Genomic DNA, 6,352 nt, shown 5'->3' with positions numbered 1-6,352 from the left:
CATGCTAAATTGTTTTTAGTCTAAAAATAAAATGGAAGGAATTTCACTCTTCAACTGTTTCTAAAATACTTAAGAATACATTTTTAACCTCCCGGTGAACGGTGTACGCGCACCGAGCGCGCACGTGACCCTCGTGAACGAGCCTCAGAAGAACATGTGACGGAAACTGAACACAAGCAGAAGAAAGTGACGAGACGAGACCACGATACACGTAAGTTGTGTTTGTATGTCATTCCTCACGTTTCACACATCGTTCCATATGAAGTGTAAAACAACAATTACACAGTTAACACAAGTTAACACAAGTTAACACAAGTTAACACGAGCTAACACGAGCTAACGTAAGCTAAAGTTTAGCTACACAAAGATGCAACAACACGTCGTGATGGCTCGTGCTTCTGCAAATAAATAACTAATTATTTCTCCTACTAAATGTTCTAAGAGTCAGTTATGTTCTAACTTCTAAGGTTTAAACTTATGCATAAGTAAATGACTTTTGGTTCTAGCTTTAAAAAATAATGTGAAAAGAGGAACTTTTGTGTTACAGAGCAAAATGTAAATCTGTCAATAACATATTCCAGCTTTTCTCTGTTAAATGTGCATAATATATCAATGTTCTAATGAGTATCTTTCTCATCTTCAGTGCTGACCAGTGAGTTTGGTCTGTCTGTGCTGTCCAGAGCTCTACAGGTCACTGCAGGTCACTACAGGTCACTGCAGACCTAATCACTGCAGACACAGAGTGATCTCAAGTAAACTCCTGACGACTCCAAAGCAAAAGGTATTTTTAATAATAACTTCTGCCTCGACTAAAAGTAAACAGTGTAGAATCAGTACTTTGAATTTATAAAATGTCTGTTTTGTTACGACCAAAAAAACTAAATGATAATTGTTCTTCAAAAGACACTGCTGTGTCATGTGTCTGTGAAGCAGCTTCAGGACAAACATGTGAAGTGTATGTTCTATGACTTGTATAATCTAATACATATGAAGTGTGTGTTATGTGACTTGTATAAATCTAAAACATATGAAGTGTGTGTTATGTGACTTGTATAAATCTAAAACATATGAAGTGTGTGTTATGTGACTTGTATAAATCTAAAGCTGTGACATGTTCTGTTTGTCTCTCAGTCATACGATGGAGCTGAACGGAGGAGTTACTGAAGTACAGAAGACTGTGTGCCATGGAAACAAAGTCTTGTTAAATACTGAGATATTCAGTATTTAACGCAATAATGTCACATTCATGTGCATATAACTGATGTAAAAAAGAGTGTTTATTTTACCATTATTATTAGTATTATTTTGTCTTACGCTGTTTTTATTTTATCTTTATCTTTATTTTCCCTCCATTCCTTATTAAAGGCGGTATGGACGATTTTTCGGTGATTTGAGAACCCAGGCGGAAGTGCGCATGCGCCCTCCCCCGTGCGGACTGATACAACACACACGTGCGTTTGTTTATTAGCGCGACGGAGCGCATCGCATCTCTCGTCTCCCGTAGATTTCTGTCCACTTCTGCGTCAGCTCGAACTGTCTTTCTCCGTCTTCATTTTGCCCTGTACACTGAGGGAACTATATTATGATAGATCCATGCGCTTAGGCACGCGGAAACGTGGGGACAAGCCTGACGCGGCTGCAGGTGAGCGATAGGTGCGTTGATATGATTGATACGTGGCAGGACAAATGATTTATCCACGCCACGAGGAAATATGATAAAAAAAATTGCTGAAAAAATCGTCCATACCACCTTTAAGGTATGAGAGGTTCTGTCTGTAGGAGTTTTTATTTATAAGAGTTCTTCTATTAAGATCGATCTATTAAGAGTGTTTTTTAAACTTCCTATAAGTTATCTGTCCTTTTCCTCTGTATCTACTGTGTTGCAACAACAAAATTTCCTCATGTGTGGACAATAAAGGATTATCTTATTCAGTTTGTTCTATTTGACTTATACAGGTTGTTTTATCATTGTTAATATTTTTATGTTGCACTGAATCACCAAAGCAAGTTCCACTGTTTGTGAATTATTTTCTTTGACAATGGCAATAAACCTTTTCTGATTCTATTAATGATGATAATAATAATGAACAGTACACAGACTTCAAAACTCTTTAATAAGGGACTCCCACATTGTAGCTTTTAAACTCAACTAAAACTGGCTAAAATCAATTTATCATTTGTAGTTATAATCAGATTTGCATTTATTGAACAAGTTCATTCATGTTCATTATTTTTATTAAATACATTAATAAACAAATGTGTTTTGTATTTATTAAAGATTGACATGATACAAAAACGACACAAAAGGAAAGTGAATATAATGAAATACTGCTTAACTCAATTATGTAACAGAATCGATGATTATATTTTATATTTCTTCTCATCTGATTAAAAAAAATGCATATTGGCCAAATTATATTATGTACATTAATAACTGAAAAGTTAATAACAAAATAAATACCGAAACCAAAAACTACAGAAAATGATGTGGACGTTATTCCACCTCTAAATGTAATTTATTGTCATTAAACCAGACTTTTTATCTTAACACTTCTTTATAATTCTCTTAAATATCAGAGCTTTACAACATGATACATGTATATTTATAGATGGATATAACAATCCATCATTATACGTTACGTAAACAGACTATTTCAAGCCGAATCATTCCAAAAGTCCGTGTTGACTGCTCTCAGTCGTTCACGCTGCTGTGACGTGCGCGCTCCCGACGCCAAAGCCTCACGGCGATGACGTCACAAAAGTGGGAGGAGAAATACCACTGTTCAGGAAGTAATGCGGAACTAAAAAACTTTTTCGGAACCATGCGCCAATGACCTCTCTTTGAACCGACACCTTAACGTGGTGGAGGGGTTTGAGTGCCCGAATGATCCCGGGAGCTATGTTGTCGGGGGCTTTATGCCCCTGGTAGGGTCTCCCAAGGCAAACAGGTCCTAGGTGACGGGTCAGACAAAGATCGGTTCAGAAGCCTCTTATGACGACAACACGAACAAGGCCGTTTACGTCGCCCGGATCGGCGTCACCGGGGCCCCATCCTGGAGCCAGGCCTGGGATGGGTGCTCCATGGCGAGCGCCTGGTGGCCGGGTCTTACCCCACGGGGCCCGGCCGGGCACAGCCCGAAAGAGCGACGTGGGGCCGCCCTCCCGTGGGCCCACCACCCGCAGGAGGATCCATAAGGGGCCGGTGCAGAGAGATCTGGGCGGCAGTCGACGGCAGGGGCCTCGGCGACCAGATCTCCAGACACAGAGACTAACTCTGGGGACATGGAATGTCACCTCGCTGGGGGGGAAAGAGCCTGAGCTTGTGCGGGAGGTTGAGCGATACCGACTAGATATAGTCGGCCTCACCTCCACGCACAGTTTGGGCTCTGGAACCCATCTCCTCGAGAGGGGCTGGACGCTCCACTTCTCTGGTGTTGCCTGCGGGGAGAGGCGGCGGGCTGGTGTGGGCTTGCTGATAGCCCCTCAGCTCAGCCGCCACGTGTTGGAGTTTACCCCGGTGAACGAGAGGGTCGCGTCCCTCCGCCTTCGGGTGGGGGACAGGTCTCTCACTGTTGTGGCGGCCTACGGGCCGAACAGCAGTGCAGAGTACCCGGCCTTCTTGGAGTCCTTGGGAGGGGTACTGGACAGTGCACCGACCGGGGACTCCGTTGTTCTACTGGGGGACTTCAGCGCCCACGTGGGCAATGACAGTGACACCTGGAGAGGGGTGATCGGGAAGAACGGCTTCCCCGATCTGAACCCGAGCGGTGTTCAGTTATTGGACTTCTGTGCTAGCCACGGATTGTCCATAACGAACACCATGTTCAAGCACAAGGGTGTCCATCAGTGCACATGGCACCAGGACACCCTAGGCCGGAGGTCAATGATCGACTTTGTTGTCGTGTCATCAGACCTCCGGCCGCGTGTCTTGGACACTCGGGTGAAGAGAGGGGCAGAGTTGTCAACCGATCACCACCTGGTGGTGAGTTGGATCCGCTGGCGGAGGAGGAAGCCGGACAGACTTGGCAGACCCAAGCGCATTGTGAGGGTCTGTTGGGAACGTCTAGTGGAGCCCTCTGTCAGTAGGGTATTCAACTCGCACCTCCGGGAGAGCTTCTCCCATGTCCCGGGGGAGGTTGGGGACATTGAGTCCGAGTGGACCATGTTCTCCGCCTCCATTGTTGATGCGGCTGCTCGGAGTTGTGATCGGCAGGCCAAGCGAGCCGCGGCTCGTGCTGTCGCAGAGGCAAAAACCCGGGCCTGGGAGGAGTTCGGGGAGGCCATGGAGGAGGACTATCGGTCGGCACCAAAGAAATTCTGGCAAACCGTCCGGCGCCTCAGGAGGGGGAAGCAGTGTCTCACCAACACCGTTTACGGTGCGGGTGGAGGCCTGCTGACCTCAACTGGGGATGTCGTCGGACGGTGGAAGGAATACTTTGAGGATCTCCTTAATCCCTCAGTCACGTCTTCCGAAGAGGAAGTAGAGACTGGGGACTCAGAGGCTGGCTCATCCATCACCCAAGCTGAAGTCACTGAGGTTGTTCGCAAACTCCTCGGTGGCAGGGCTCCGGGGGTGGATGAGATCCGCCCTGAGTACCTAAAGTATCTGGATGTTGTAGGACTGTCTTGGTTGACACGTCTCTGCAACATCGCGTGGCGTTCGGGGACCGTGCCTCTGGACTGGCAGACCGGGGTGGTGGTCCCTCTGTTCAAGAAGGGGGACCGGAGGGTGTGTTCCAACTACAGAGGGATCACACTCCTCAGCCTCCCGGGTAAGGTCTATTCCAAGGTACTGGAGAGGAGAATCCGACCGATAGTCGAACCTCGGATTCAGGAGGAGCAGAGTGGTTTTCGTCCCGGTCGTGGAACACTGGACCAGCTCTATACCCTCCATCGGGTGCTCGAGGGCTCATGGGAGTTTGCCCAACCAGTCCACATGTGCTTTGTGGATCTGGAGAAGGCTTTCGACCGTGTCCCTCGGGGTGTCCTTTGGGGGGTGCTCCGGGAGTACGGGGTCCGGGGCCCTTTGCTCAGGGCTGTCCGGTCCCTGTATGACCGGAGCAGGAGCTGTGTTCGCATTGCCGGCAGTAAGTCAGACCTGTTCCCAGTGCATGTTGGACTCCGCCAGGGCTGCCCTTTGTCACCGGTTCTGTTCATAATTTTTATGGACAGAATTTCTAGGCGCAGTCAGGGGTCGGAGGGTGTCCGGTTTGGGGACCACAGGATCTCATATCTGCTGTTTGCAGACGATGTTGTCCTGATGGCTCCATCAAACCCGGACCTGCAACATGCACTGGGACGGTTTGCAGCCGAGTGTGAAGCGGCTGGGATGAGAATCAGCACCTCCAAATCCGAGGCCATGGTTCTCGACCGGAAAAAGGTGGCTTGCCCTCTCCAGGTGGGTGGGGTGTCCTTGCCCCAAGTGGAGGAGTTCAAGTATCTCGGGGTCTTGTTCACGAGTGAGGGAAGGATGGAGCGTGAGATCGACAGGCGGATCGGTGCAGCGGCTGCAGTGATGCAGTCGCTGCATCGGACCGTTGTGGTAAAGAGGGAGCTGAGCCGAAAGGCAAAGCTCTCTATTTACCGGTCGGTCTACGTTCCTACCCTCACCTATGGTCATGAGCTTTGGGTAGTGACCGAAAGAACAAGATCGCGGATACAAGCGGTCGAAATGAGTTTCCTCCGCCGTGTGGCTGGGCGCTCCCTTAGAGATAAGGTGAGGAGCTCGGCCACACGGGGGGAGCTCGGAGTAGAGCCGCTGCTCCTCCACGTCGAGAGGAGCCAGCTGAGGTGGCTCGGGCATCTGTTTCGGATGCCTCCTGGGCGCCTCCCTCGGGAGGTGTTTCAGGCATGTCCCACCGGGAAGAGGCCCCGGGGAAGACCCAGGACACGCTGGAGAGACTATGTCTCTCGGCTGGCCTGGGAACGCCTCGGGATCCCCCCGGAGGAGTTAGAGGAAGTGTCTGGGGAGAAGGAAGTCTGGGAGTCCGGGAGTCCCTGCTCAGACTGCTGCCCCCGCGACCCGGCCCCGGATAAAGCGGCAGAAGATGGATGGATGGATGGATGCGCCAATGAGCAACTCCATAGGTTTCAATGGCGGCCATCTTGGCTTCTGGGGGCTTGGTACCTCCCCGCGGCCCCGGAGCTTCGAGGCGCACAGGCGTGTGAGTGGTGCTGCCTTCAGGACACACGGGAAAGGCTCGGACTTTACACAACGCAGCGGGAGCCGGAAGTTCAGTCATACAAGTAAAGACACTTTGCGCTCAAAATCTACAACGTATCCTATCTTAAGTTATGTAGGTATACTCACGTTTTATTTCTTTTGGTGTTTTCAAGATATCACTGTTATTTA

The 6,352-nt window shown here is 48.9% G+C and overlaps 1 long non-coding RNA gene across 1 annotated transcript; it reads left to right on the top strand.

The window, feature by feature from the left end:
- Positions 1-147: 147 nt before the first annotated feature.
- Positions 148-2,154, top strand: LOC140370871 (uncharacterized). The gene is made up of 3 exons (XR_011928409.1): positions 148-211; positions 644-781; positions 1,132-2,154. It is a non-coding gene; the product is annotated as an uncharacterized lncRNA (long non-coding RNA).
- The last annotated feature ends 4,198 nt before the right edge of the window (positions 2,155-6,352 follow it).

The sequence above is a fragment of the Eucyclogobius newberryi genome, unplaced genomic scaffold (assembly GCF_026437365.1).
Source record: "Eucyclogobius newberryi isolate DKJ021-1_F unplaced genomic scaffold, fEucNew1.0.hap1 SCAF_21, whole genome shotgun sequence".
NCBI lineage: Eukaryota > Metazoa > Chordata > Actinopteri > Gobiiformes > Gobiidae > Eucyclogobius > Eucyclogobius newberryi.
The sequence above is the reverse complement of the archived record's forward strand: the minus strand, read 5'-3'. Positions and strand labels throughout refer to the sequence as shown.